This window comes from Macrobrachium rosenbergii, chromosome 42, assembly GCF_040412425.1.
Source record: "Macrobrachium rosenbergii isolate ZJJX-2024 chromosome 42, ASM4041242v1, whole genome shotgun sequence".
In the NCBI taxonomy this organism is placed as follows: domain Eukaryota; kingdom Metazoa; phylum Arthropoda; class Malacostraca; order Decapoda; family Palaemonidae; genus Macrobrachium; species Macrobrachium rosenbergii.
In genome coordinates, this window is record NC_089782.1 from 20,810,218 (window position 1) to 20,823,121 (window position 12,904).

The 12,904-nt window shown below is 37.9% G+C and overlaps 2 long non-coding RNA genes across 2 annotated transcripts in view; one reads left to right on the plus strand and one right to left on the minus strand.

Annotated features, from left to right (window-relative positions):
- The window catches only part of LOC136828037 (uncharacterized), a 32,751-nt gene extending 23,319 nt beyond the window's left edge, over positions 1–9,432 (minus strand). Inside the window, exon 1 of the long non-coding RNA XR_010849885.1 lies at positions 9,038–9,432. This is a non-coding gene — a long non-coding RNA (uncharacterized lncRNA). The remainder of the gene's footprint in view (positions 1–9,037) is intronic.
- Positions 1–12,904, plus strand: part of LOC136828038 (uncharacterized) — a 98,538-nt gene that overhangs the window by 13,632 nt on the left and 72,002 nt on the right. The gene's annotated exons all lie outside the window — the stretch shown is intronic.

Below are 12,904 nucleotides of genomic sequence, written 5' to 3' on the forward strand. Positions count from 1 at the left end.
CATGAATTTCCGGGACAAATTTTGAAATTAATGTTTAGATTTCTCAGTTGTAAATATAAAGCGTACTTCTATATTGTACAGGCTCTTTCCATTTTCTGTCAGATGATCATCAGTAAGATGAGCTTGCGAATCGTTTGTGAACTTATCTAAACTTTCATGTCCTTTTATTATATCTATATTTTGACATTGCTTTCAGTTTAGAAGGAAAGGCAAATCTAAAGTCTCAATAACGAAACCTTGATTTCGTACCACCATTTTGCTAAACCAAGCGTCAATCATTTGTCCTGAGATAATTCGGCACTGATCCATAAGGAGAAATCCTCCATCACTTTATCAACTCTTAAACATCGAATTAAAAAACGGAGCCGTCTCTCGATGTTGTCATTGTCATTAGAAATTGCGTTCAATTCAGCGAAGAATCGAGCCCTCGTTAACCCTCAGTTGCCTTAGAAACACATTTAGGAAATAAAAAAAAAAGGTCTGTCGCTTTGATCAGCGCCAAAGCAGGAGGGACTCGTCATCTATAATTCCATTTTCTGATTTTCTCAGACCTTCAATTTGCTCTAGAAAATAGACATTGGGATGGCGGAGGGTGTGTGTCATGATCGGCGTACGTATTGAAATCGCAGCATATCCATACGGGTAATGGTCCTTATGAGCCGGTGACTTGTGCTCCCCTGTTCCCCTTTGCGAGGACGCACTTCAAGGATAAACCTTATGATTTGGTTGCAAATAAAAGTTGATTAGTAACCTGCCTCTTCCCTTCGAATTAATCATGCCATTTTGAGACGATTGCAGAGTAAAACCCGGTCTTAATCTCAGGTGGCTGAATGCCAGGTAAAAGTCTTCTTTCTCGACTACATTAATTTTCATTTGCAAGCTTTCATCTCGCCTGTAATCAGGATATGCACAATTCTCGAGACTCGGAAACTTTAGATATTGACTAAATGAACAAAAAATGGACAACGTGAAGTTATTAATAATCTCATTAAAGGAGGGGTCGACAAAACGTCATGTTTTATAAAGATGGGGATGATGATGATTACCCTGAATATCTCCTTGCTCACGCTGTCATTATTATTATTATTATTATTATTATTATTATTATTATTATTATTGCATTTTTTTCATTGTTTCCAATGCTGTTGAACCTTTCGTGTTATAAAATAAAACGTTTTATAGTTAAATTTGTGTTTGTGTATAGGGTACGTATTAATATTCAAAAGGCAGTAGTTATTGTCAGTTAGTCGTCGTTGCGATATAGAACCTTGTAAACAACACTTATTAGTGAGAAATTATCAATTTTAAATTAGATTTTGTAGTTTTGTATTGGGTCATATTTTTATTGTAAGGCAGATAACATTATGTATCTGCAGTTTGTTGACATTTTCTGTTTAGGAAAACATTATTCTGTATTTGCCCTTTATTCCAGAATATACCATATGCATATGCACAAGTTAAATTATACTTTGTAGGTAATGCTATGATGACCTGGCAGTTAATTTAAGAAGATAAATGCGAGTAAAGTGAAAAAATACTTGATAAACGTTGATGAATGTCTGCTGTCTAATGAAGCTTTTCAGTGTTGAAGTATCTTACACAACTGAATTATGATTACAATGTACGGTTCACGTTATTTAAAACAGGTAAATCTTCTTCTCTTTCTTTGTCGTCTGTCTGCATTTCATTTTCACTTTGATTATTGTTCGCAGTAATGCATCTAATAGCCCTTTAGCAATTAAGGTTAAAAGTTATGTAAGATATAGTAGTGTACACATTGACACACACACACACATATACATATATATACATATACATACAGTATGTATGTATATGCATATACACATACATACAGTATATGTTTGTATGTGTATGCTGTATGCACAAATGTAAAAATCGGAGTTGTCAAGAGAGAAAGAGGGTAGAAAGAAAACGCTAACTAACCCTTGGTACTAGCTATAACGGGAGGGTCTGGAGAGGAAGATCCTGGATGCTGACTCTTAGGGGGAGTGCTTAGACCTGGGGGTGGGGAAGTGTTAGGGTGGGGGGGACTGGATGGAAGAGGAGAGGCCAGGGGTTATGGGTGGCAAGAGCGGTTGTAATATTAACTCGCAAAAGTTATTAAAATTCTCAAGAGCCCTCATGGGGACCAAGTTACGAGTCATTAACATTCACCATTCACGCTCCTATTAACGAGGCCTGTTTCATCGCGGCGTCAATGGAGGTTCCCGGAGAGAGAAGAGACAGGAAGAAAAAATAACAAATGCTAGAAGGAGAGAAATTCGCTAAGTTGCTGGAATTTCGTCGACTAGTCAGAGAGTAGGCCGGGTTTTCGACAGCCCCGAAAAGAGAGAGAGAGAGAGAGAGAGAGAGAGAGAGAGAGAGAGAGAGAGAGAGAGAGAGAGAGAGAGAGAGAGAGAGCAAGGACGAATTTGAACTTTGATATTACCGAAGGACTCGGATGCGAATTCTTAAAAAAAGAAGTCATTAGGAAAGAGCTCATGGGCAGGAATTGTTTTCGTCTTTTTCAAGATTTTTGAGGATTTCAGGAGTTGAGCTTTTGAGGGAAAAATATCACTGGGGTATCTCAAACTTTCGTGACGTTAGTATCCCACAGGATAATTGCGGAGTTCATATATTTTTTTGTCTTTTTCTTTTAATTAAAAAACTTGGTAAAACGAAAATAAAATTGTATGAAATGATTTCTCATTAGTTTAACTTCTTGAAATCAGATGCTTGATGGTGAAATGTAACAGTTATGGGAATGCTATATATTTCTGAAACAACTTTCTGAACTGTTGTGATTTAGATAAGACACGAATTAGCATAAAAGTAAGACACACCGTTACTGGCAGATATAGTAAGAGAAGTCGACTTTATAGGGATCCTAAAGGATGGTCGATATATCATAATAAAAGATAGATACCTAAGTAGAGAATTGGTTTTTAAGGTGGTCATGATAATATTCACAATTTTATCTGCTCTCTCTCTCTCTCTCTCTCTCTCTCTCTCTTTCTCTCTCTGAGTGTACATATATGTATATATATATATATATATATATATATATATATATATATATATATATATATATATATATATATATATAAAACACAAAGAGAGAGAGAGAGAGTGAACGATGCTTTGATGACGTTTCCAGTTGTAGAAAGTGGTATTATTTAAATATTTAAAGAATTACAGTTATATGCATATATATACATATATGTATGTATATATATATATATATATATATATATACATATATATATATATATAGTCCAATAAGTCATAACAATTATACACATACAGTCCAATGTCAGGTTATTTTATATATATCTGTGTATATATAAATATATATTTTATATATATATATATATATATATATATATATATATATATATATATATATATATATATATATATATATATATATATATATATATATATATATATATATACATGCATATACATACATATATATACACACACACACACACACACACACCAGCATAGAATTAGAATCGCGTTGTTGGTGACTTATTGGACTGTAATGTTGGGCAAATGTGCTTGCAGCAACGCACACTGTGTGAAAATTTCTCTTCTCGAGAACACGGACCCGATTTTACGGTAGCGGCAATAATAAAGATGCGGTATTAGTCGTAGGGATGGTGTTAACGCAACAATAACCCTGGTTTTATGGTGCTTATGCTACCATTTAGCCGGTTTTGATTTGGTCTTTTCAACGATATTGCCTGGGAATGGAGCATTTTGCTTTTAGTCAAAAATACCCTCTCACTTTTACAGGACCCCAATTGCTTTAATAAGTTTCTCAGGCACGCACTTTCTTTATCTCTTATACACAGACACGCACTTTCACATCTGATTTCCATTCTTTTCTTCCAACTAGTAAGGTTAGTTAAACATATCTTCTCTTCTCTCTCTCTCTCTCTCTCTCTCTCTCTCTCTCTCTCTCTCTCTCTCTCTCCCCTGTGCAAGTGTTTATTTATTAACTGGCATGCAACAGCCGTAATTTTCTTCCCGCTGCTCCTCTTGGAAACATCTATTGTGTGCTAACAGAATTGTCTTGTTCTCTGGAGAATAAAGATGAAAGAATCCGCGAATTTCCATGATTGCTAAGTCGGTCTCTTTCTTGCAAACTCTCGCCGACAATTTGTAACTGGTGATTATCAAAGACAGAAGCCAGAGATGAGAAACAAACGCGGAACGTTTTCATATCTGAAAAGACTGAATTTATTTGTTTTATTTGTTTTAGTTTCTACTATTCGTCGACGACAGCTTCTCTCTCATTTTCTCTTTTTACTGTTTGGGAGATATAATTCAATTATGTATCTGCTCGATCTACAGTTTACTCTCAAATTTTTTATGATTTATGATAACAAATGAATTAATAGTTTCGCAATTCACTGTCTTGTTTGCACAGAGCTGGGATACTGTAAAATGCCAATAAATATAGCCATCTAAATCTGATCCCCTTTGTTTAAAAGGCCTGCATAATGAAATAATTAAATTCTTTGTGGATAGTCAGGCAAATGTCACGAAACGCCATTGAAATATTTGCTATGTTTTAAAGTAATAACGCCGACATCAAAACCGGTATGAACAGATAAATGCATCTACACACACATACCGCGTATATATATATATGTGTGTGTGTGTATGTATGTATGTATGTATATATATAGATATATATTATTATATATATATATATATATATATATATATATAATATATATAATGAAAGATTTTGTGTGTTTTTATACGTTCTGGGATAGATTTGAAGCCATTGCGTTTCGGAATGCTTCTGGAAACCGTACAAGTATTACAGTCGGCATTTTGTCTAAACATCAACGTTTTTGGTGTAACCAGAAATATGAAGGAGCCGCTGGTCACATTCACAGGGAGTGGACTTGCACTTCTAAAATAGTTTCCGCCAGAATGGAAGTGAAAGTTTTGGTAGAACTTTGCTACGATTTTACAAAGGCAGTTTCTGGAACAAAAGGCCCGGAAAGTATTCCATTTCGTCGGCGAGAATGGAAGAAGTGAGAGAGAGAGAGAGAGAGAGAGAGAGAGAGAGAGAGACAGAGAGAGAGAGAAGAGGAGGGGAAGGAGGAGGAGGAGGAAGGTTGGATGAGAGAAGAAATGGAATCAGAAGAGGCGAGGAAAAGGGCGATCGGAAAGCGATCCCACTGATATTAAAGACGCTGAGGAGGTACTCCTTAACGGTGATGGGAATGAAGTAATGATTTTTATTCTAATTTACACGTGGTAATTTGATTCAACTTTTCGAAGTAAATCAATCTTACCAATCAGTAGGATCGCTACGCAGAGAGAATCGCCAATCTAGAGATCTTGCAATGGCACACTCTGGACTCGAACGCCCTCTATGCTACTCACGAGCTTAGTTCTCAGCTAAGAATAATACTCTGATGGGGATGAAAATGTGAAGCAACACAGGAAGGGGGAATAGTTGGAAATCGCCATATGAGAAATAGCATAAACGCTAAGAATTGTCGAGAATGTAACGTTTAGAAGAGACATAAAGAACAGTTGACTGAACCAGTAGGCACAAAAGCCGTGCGTGTAAAAAGCTTGTCCAGTGAAATTCATTACAGAAGACGTGTCCAAGGCAAAATCGAAGCCATAGACACAAATCAGAATTATATCCGATCCTGGCATTATAAGCCTCTTCTAATGGCAGAATTGACCAGGATGAAATTGACCAGAGAGGAATTGGCCAATGCTAACAACCATTAAATGAAAGATAAATACACGAGAGACGATGATGGAAGGCGCCTTTGGTAATAGGCATTCTTTCCCTTGACAAAGCACCGAGTGGTGCTTGCAAAACGTCCATAGGAATTCCAGTCACAGAATGCAAATTGAAAAATACCCGCTAACCCAGTTTTTCCCTCATCCTAAAAAGTTGAGTGAAAGAGAACGAACTACAGCCCTCCCGAGAGTCCTGAAAATGGCCCCCAAAACGACGTAATATGGAAAGGCGGATAAACTGCCTTCGTTAAAAAGCGCGGGAAAAAGGTAAATGCGATTCATTCGTATCTCTGTCTCTCTTTCCCTCGCTCTCCGGGGCCGGGATTTCTCTTCCTAACAAAACCCATCATGGTCATTGTTTCGGAGCTTCGAACTGTTGTGTAACCAAATCAATTAACAATGATTCATTTAACGCTAAGCCCATTAAGTGAACCAGTACACGTATTCCAAAGTTTCCAGCTGAAACCGTGTTAATTCGGTTTCTGGCACATTTTAACTCCCGAAATCGGTTCCTGTTGTGATACCACTCCCGGAGGGTTAAAGGTGAAAGTAACCTGTTTACCGGCAAGCTGCGGCTGGTGTCGTTTAATGCGCGAATTTTATGCTTTCGCTCGGGTTCCTGCTCTGCTTGGTAATGAGCCAGTTTTGGGTGAAATAAGGCCACCTCCATTTCGCTTGTTGTCATTTAGTGTATGCGTCGGATCTTAAAAGAAAATGAACATTTTAAATGGGGGCTTCCTTCTGTGCATTGTGCCAGGGAGGCAGGGGCGGTGGGGGGGGGGAGGCGAATAATAACGCAATGTTGGGTTTAAATGAGAGGGAACAATAATTGATAAGTTTTAATGAATAAGCAAGGGAGTATTTTTCTATTTTTATGTTTTACATTAAAAAAAAAAATATATGTTGCTCTGTAATATGATGCTAGAATTTTAATGCTTTAATGAACGCGATCTCAATCTACTTATCAAACACAGTTTGTCAGAGGGAGACTTGAAAATAAGATGAAGACTTGTTGTCAGCTTTTGCGTATGCTTGAGCAAAGAACTGTAAATGATATACAAAAAAAAAAAATATAGAAAATAATGCATAAAACTGTTTTATATTTCCAACTCAGCTTCATCACTGCGTAGGGCATGAATATTATTTTCAGTAATCATGTAAGCTTTTATTTTTCTCCGTGGCCATTTGTTTGTTGTACCGTCTGAGTATCAAAACCAAAATATGAAGATGGTTTATAATATTCATTGGTTTTTCAGGAAAGAAAGTGGTGAACGCCGACAGAGACGGCGATCTGAAAAAAGTAACCTTATTTTAAAAGCGATTGTGATGATGGAGGAAGGGCGGAATGCTTGAAATTCCAAGCACTCGGGTGGAGCAGTGGGGTAGTCCTTGGCTGAGGGAGGGAGGGATGGAGGTAGGCGGGGGGTTACAATTCATCACGCAATATTTGATGCTTGCGGGAATCAACTTGCCCTACATACGGGTCCGTTACGGGGACGAGGAATTCTCGACCATGACTACGGTTGGCATAAGGGCGTTTAACGCGCGAAGTTTGTGGGTCAGATGAGTGCCAGAGTGCCACAGTGATTCAGATTGGATTCGCGTTAGCTTTGGCAGTTTGGATTACGGTTAAAAAGGCGAATATCTAGAGCCAAATGATTGATACATCGTTCGCTCTGGCTTTCCGCTATGCAAGAGAAGACGAGTAGCTGGCGCTTTATTTGTTTGCTTCCCTTGTTTGTTTTCTTTTGTAATGGAGGTTTTGCATATGACGTCAGCTGGAAAGTGCTTTGATTCTTTTGTTTTCGAACGTTAACGGAATCTTTACTGTAGCGGTAGTATTTTTTATTTTCTGTGAAACTGGTCGTAAACAGATAACAATGAGAGTATTGATGACTATTGCATAATTATGTTATGTTAATATTAATCGGAACTACTGCATGATCAGACTGTAATGGTAGGACTGGTAATAGTAGATATAATCACCAGTGCGTTGAGAAAAAAATGTCGAGTGTGAAAGGCTCATTCACTCTTAATTAATGAAGTAAGGAATACCTTTGCAGTGCCCAGTGGCATCAACGGTGCCACTACAGCTGTTGGTGACGATGTCATTGATGATTAAAACAGTAGTTGTTGGGAGTGACAAAACGAAGTGACAGAGATTGATGTCATCAGCCAACGATATACATTTTTAAAGTCGATGACCTTTCTTGTTGTGACGCCTGATAATATTAAAACAATCAGTCAATCAACTAATCAATTTTTATTATGTAATTGAGGGTTTGCCGCAAATTTGGTTAGGTTTAGTTTGAGGATTTTGAATGACTTTAGATGTCATCAGTAAGACCACATGAGCTGTATAAAATTCACACAAACATATGATTAAAAATTATATTAGTCATTTCTATAATGATGACGGTGATGATTATAATGATGATGGTGCCAACTGGAATGATGTTAATTATGTGAATGATGGTGACATATCTCAGTGGATTTTGAAATGGTAAGGCCGTTCAGTTGAGAAAAAACATGCTTGAGGAACTACAACCAAAGCATTAAAATGTTTCCATATGATGGTAGTTTATGTAGTTTGACCATGATCCTTATTGCAAATATAATCTAAGATAATGGGAAATTTCACTTTAATGGCAAGACTTCATCATTTGAAGTAATTTTTCCTTACTCTGGATGATTACATGCGGCTGAATAATGAGGGTTTGATATTTTTAAAATATTGATTAGAATTTATTAATAAGAGAGTCCAAGAAACAGTTATCTTGTGTGTGTCAGTCATATGCTAACGATCTATCTTGCGGTGCAGGTATTGATTAAAATGATGTTGACGGCATTAGTTATGATGACTGTCATGACTGCGTCTGAGAACGTCGGTTATTGCGAGTGACATTTGCCTTTTCGTTTATTGTTTCATGGCACAATGTTGATGAATAATCATGATTCCAGTACCCCGTGTTCATATTAGCCCTAACAAAAATAAGTATAAATCATTTACAAGATATAATAGAATAATTTAACCGTAGTGACATCTTTTTGTATTGTGAGTCAAATGAATAGATTTTTTTTGTAATTTTACTAAAATCGTGTCATAAAATTGTTTGTAGTAAACTAATTACATGACACAGTGATGATAAACCAGTGTCACGTCAAAAAACCGTAAGAAATCATTCACACCAGTGAATTCTTTCAATCGTAAGTTAATACCGAATTCCATCTCAAAATGTCTCTTGCTCACCTGCGAGCGTAATCAAAGATGTATGAGACTTGGCCCTTCTTCCGGATGTTGCAGCTGCTGAGGGTCATTGCCATATGCAGCAGCAAAGTTACTTTGGATGTCCAAGATTGTCTTCGAAGGATGGCTGTTGACGTCGTCTTCCTCGGAGGGAGTCTGGGAAGGATTCCCGTCTCTCGGGATCCTCAAGGAGTGTAGCTGGTGTGCTTGTGGTTGGTTCGGAGGAAGGATTGAAACTGCATAGATTGGAGATGCAAGGGAGGGGCTTTCCTGAAAGGGGAGACAGTGAGAGAGTGAGCTGCATTTTGTAGGGGTTGGGTGGGGATGTTGAGAGGGCTAGAGAGAGAGAGAAAGAGAGAGAGAGAGAGCACGCCTTGTGGGAACTAGAGGAAGAGGGGGAAAAGGAACTCCCCCACCCCAAGTGCAGTGTCACTAAACAGCCATGATTTATGCACCGGCCCACAACAAAACAGGGAGTGGGTTCTCATTGCATATGAATAGGCCGTGGGCCCCTTTTGCTAAACAAGCCTAGTCAGGCAAGTTTGTGAATTTTGACACTTGGGCTGCATTGATGAACAACCTGTGTGAAAAATGGATCTCGCGCGATGGACCTATAAAGGAGTCACAGAGGTCGATGCATTGCCATGAGGAGGCTTCGGGACGGCTGCAAGGGCAAGGGAGGGAGGGATGTGGCAAAAGGGATGGGCGACCGTGGATCTGCATATGCTATTTGTAATCCTTTATGAGCTGAACATTCCTGTCAGACCCGAAGAACAATTCAAGTGACTAAGTGAGGATGTTTTTTGTTTTTCCTTTTGACTCCTTACATTCCACAACAATTCCTAGATAATGAAATGGGACCTGGTATCGATGAAATAAGTTGAAATGCGGCGAGAGAAAGAATAAAGGTGGGTTTTTGTCTTGCCAAGGGGACGGTGACAAACAATGCAGGTAGACGCACTAATACAACCACCGGCCGATGTTGCTGCAGATAAACTTTAGCAGTGCTTAAATATTCGCTACGTAAAACAGCATGGAAAAACATTTCCTCTTTGGAATGGCTATATATCTTAAATAATATCACTCAAGATTTTAAGACGATTCTTTTAAAGGATAAGATGGGCCGTTACTATCACCTTGAGGCATTCCCATACGCTGGCAGTAAAAGGAAACCATAAAGTACCGACAAGATCATAAAAAAGACTCTACATGTGGCATCTACCACTATGGGAAAATGTCACAGAATGCAGGATAATGCAGGTAACCTTTTTGTTGCAGGACCTTGCAATTCAAGGGCAATGCACATGAATGCAACCACTGCAACCTGGGCCCTTTTTGTTCCCTTGTTTCCGAATCTTACGCCCTTACCCAAGAAGAAACACCCTCGGCGAAAAACCCCCATCGTTTTTTATGGTTTTCTTTCTTCTACGCCCTGGCCGTGGGAATCACAATAGGCAAGGTGGAGGTACGGACTGATTTTCTCCCAGAGATAAGGTGTCGCGAAATAATTTGGCAAGCCCATACCGGATGTCTTCATATACCTTTATGATCTAAGAGAGAGAGAGAGAGAGAGATTCTTAGGAACTGAAAAGGTTGATATATCAAAATGGCTTATTAAGAGTTGTAAAATAACTCGAAATATCAAGTGAACTAGGATTACTTCTCTGTCCGCCAAACGGCAGTTCAGAACTTGCGCTAGTTGAATAATGTGTATTGCCTTGCAGATATAAGTAAAATTTGAAGAAAAATCTTGTGGAATAGGTTTTATGAGTCTCTTAAGATAATGTAAGTTATAAGGCTCCTTGACTCAGCGAGGTCATGCCCTGTGAGAGATCTCTCTATGAAATGCAGTGTAAGAAATTTTAAAACATTAAGTTATCCCGTAGCTGATGTTAATTTTCCAAGGAAATCGCTGTTTCTCTGCAGCGCAGGTAGCATTTTTTTTACACCACCGGTGATTGTCTTTTCTTGCTTTAGTATACCGACACTAGACTAAGCATCGATAAAGTATTAAAATGAACACACTGAATAAATCCCGTACGTTGCTACAACTGAACGGTTCCCTTTCGAGTTATAATGCGGATTTATGATATACCATTAATCGTTGCATTATGAGGTATGGTTAAATATGACATCGAGGGCTGTATGCAATTCCGCCCGTGGTAAATAGATTGAACTTAAATGAAGTATTGTCGGGGGTCAGAGAACTCTTGATGACAACTTTTGATATGGAGCCGTAGATCTCTGGATTTTCACGATAGGAAATGTTTTTGACAAACTTAAACTTGTGAGTTGCAATGTTATTTATTGGTCCTGTCCCATTGTCGACTAAGCCTGGACGCTTTGCTGTAGTCTGTAGTGTTGTTTTTTTTCAAGATCGCAGAAGGAAGACAATTAGATTATTGTGGATTACTGGTAGAATTCATAGTCTTAATTCAAGGCGTAGCATCTAATGCGATTGCCTAGTTATGGAATAGGTTTTATAAAAAAAACCCAATCACCAACCATGCAGTGTAGCACAAGGTATGCTCAGCATAGGGAACAGCCCTAAAATACACATATGCATGTTCACATTTGCTTGTGAGTTTCGTTGTAAGGTGGATATGTATCAAATAGGAGTGTTGAACGTGTTTACATAGAAAATAACATTAATGCACAAGACGAGAAAAACACATGTAGTTCGCACGTTGCATGCAAAGGTCCTTTATTCACCATGTAAATTTGATGTTCAATGAACCGATCATTATATGATGTATGGTTCTGAAAATGTCAAGATTCGGTACATTTATTTTCAGCTGCAACTTATTAGTAAATTGTCATGAGAAAGTCATATTGTGTGCGTAAGAGGTATGACTCAGTTTCCGCAGATGTCTTTTCTTAGCAAGTGTGCATAAGGAATCTTGAAGTTTTTAGACTTAATGCCTCTGAGATTGCAGGAGAATTGCCAAAGCCTTTCAGACTGAGGCGAAATGTATATTGAATTGGTCCAATAAATCGGTTCACTGTGAAATGTAAACTACATTTTGACAGTTTGGAAAATTTAATCCTTTACCAATATATATTGCTGTCATTGGTTGCCATACTGGGCCAGTGTTTCTCACACAGTTCAATTAAATACTTCAGTCAGAGCTTACATTACGAAATCGAGAGTTTGTCGCTGGTCTGGGTCTTCATCTATGTTATTTTTCGAGAAATGCAAGAGCAATAACCAGAGCCATTTCTATTCTCTTACCTTTACTGGCTCGAACCAGAGTTGCGTTTTATGCTGGCCTTTCTCGATATCTCATAAAGGATTGAGTTTTTGTAGATTATGAACTGTCTCACTTTTTTCTTCGTCAGAATTCTTACTTAAATGTTTCATCGCTAATACCATGCATTCTTTATGTTGTATTTATACTTTTATTTGGCTCATGAGTCTTTATTTTATTTTATATATTAACTATTTATTTTTTTCATCTCTGATTTAGAACTGTAGACATGTACCGTATGGCTGTAAGTTTACTGCCATGTGTAACCTAACAAGCTTCTGTGTCGTGTAAAACGATATAAGAATCAAAAGTTAAAGTTCAGTATGACCTGAGATTGCTGTTGGTCAAGTGAGCTACACGGGATTGCATACCTATGCCTGTAACCATAAATATGTCTCCTCCACCATGCCAGCGGTATGCAGGAACGCTGAAGACTATGGCAAGGTGAACATCCGATCAACCTCACCTTCTCGGGTTTCTTTCTCCCCTTTACTAATTTTTTATTTTTTAAGCTGAGCTCTGTTTTTTCGCATTATATTTAATAGTGATCACGAAATTTCGACAATTATCGAATCGCTAATAAAGAATGATAAATTCGTTTTAAAAGAAGTATAATTATAAT